Here is a 1,783-nt window from a genome sequence, read left to right on the forward strand (position 1 = left end):
AATATTTCAAAACCTGACAAAAATCTGAACTCTCAAACACTTCTGATCTCAAAAGATTTGAATAAGGCTACTCAACCTGCATTAGGTCCTACTCAGCTGTCCCCAAATATTGGCCCAGATTGGCTAGATCAAAATCACTGAGGAATGTATTAAAAATATGTATATTCCTATGACCTGTCTCAGACATTTTAATTTACTAGGGTTTAGCCAAAGAATCTGCTAAATCAAACTAATCATGCACTCCAGGTAACCACTGCTGTTTAACATTCCTTATTACTTCTTATTCCTGAGAAGATTAGACTGAGGCCAGGCCTAGGCCTGATTTGGTATCAGAAAAAAACTGCCCTGGCTGGGTGCAGTGGTTCACAACTGCAATCCCAGAACTTTGGGAGGCTGAGGCAGGCAAATCACTTGAGCTCAGGAGTTCAAGACCAGCCTGGCCAACATGGTGAAATGCGTCTCTACTAAAACTACAACAGTTAGCCAGGTGTGGTGGTACACACCTGTAATCACAGCTACTTGGGAGGCTGAGGCACAAGAACTGCTTGAACCTGTGAGGCAAGGTTGCAGTAAGCAGAGATGGTGCCACTGCACTCCAGTCTGGGCAACAGAGCAAGACTGTCTCAAAAAACAAAAGGAACACAAAAGAAAAAACTGCCCTGCCATGACATGTTCTGAAGTATGTTGTTCTCAGCAGAACTCCTAACTGTTGAGAAAACTGGAGGGGGAAGGAGGGAGAGAGGGGATCTTAAAAACTAAAAGATAAATAAAGACCTTGATCATCATTGGTTTCCAAGGCCTGAAAAAGCCTTTCTTCTTTTACTCCCTGTTAGTTGTCAGCAAAATCAACTTTCAACTTGAGGTCTCTAGGCAGCCAGCCTTTTTCTCTTGTGCTTGTTGGGAGCAATATAACAACATATGATGGTCATAAAGCTATGTAAAGAGCTGCGGCTCATCCAGGTCAGATCTCCCATTTGTACTACGAAGGCTGAAGTAGAACACAGTAATTACCTGGCACTGCAAACTAAGACCATTATTCTTAAAATCAGTATTAACATAGAAAGATCCCACAAGTAATAACGCTGAAGGAAAACAGTGACATTTTAGGTATACAAATGAGGAGAGGGCTGCTGCTTTTTTTTTTTTTGAGTACGTAAAAAGGGAAAAAAATCAATGGTAGGTTTTTAATAGGAATGAGAGGCTAACTTTATCTTATATACATGACTACAATACAGCAAGGAGTTCTGTAACAGGAAACTCCAGAACTATGTCACACACAGTAAGCAAATGAATAAATATATTAAGCAACTAATCAGGCCAGGCACGTAATGTCCAAAAAATGTCACAGCTATAAATCATAGAATAATGACCAGAATATAAGAATATAGGGTGACTGAATTAGAAAAACCAGCTGTTCTTTTTAAATAGTCTAATGTGTATATACAACAAATAGAATACATATGAAAACAAACCAAAAAAAAGGCAAGAAATTTAAAAAAAAAAATTGGTCCATCTAGCCTTACATTGTAAGAATGTACCTTGTGAAAAATAGCAATCCATCAGTAATTTTTAACATGATTCACTGTGAACTAGAGATTTAGAATTCAAACTGTCCAAGAGGAAAATGTCATCTCAAAATCCACTTATAATTATTAAAGTCTTTGGAATTTTCATGCTAGGAGGTGAAATCTGTTGCAAAGCTGAATTTATAAGGGGGTACTGTCCATTAAGAATATTTCTTCTTTGGCCGGGCGCGGTGGCTCACTCCTGTAATCCCAGCACT

Source organism: Sapajus apella, unplaced genomic scaffold, assembly GCF_009761245.1.
Source record: "Sapajus apella isolate SASKATOON/1434 unplaced genomic scaffold, GSC_monkey_1.0 scaffold69, whole genome shotgun sequence".
NCBI classification, from domain to species: Eukaryota; Metazoa; Chordata; class Mammalia; order Primates; family Cebidae; genus Sapajus; species Sapajus apella.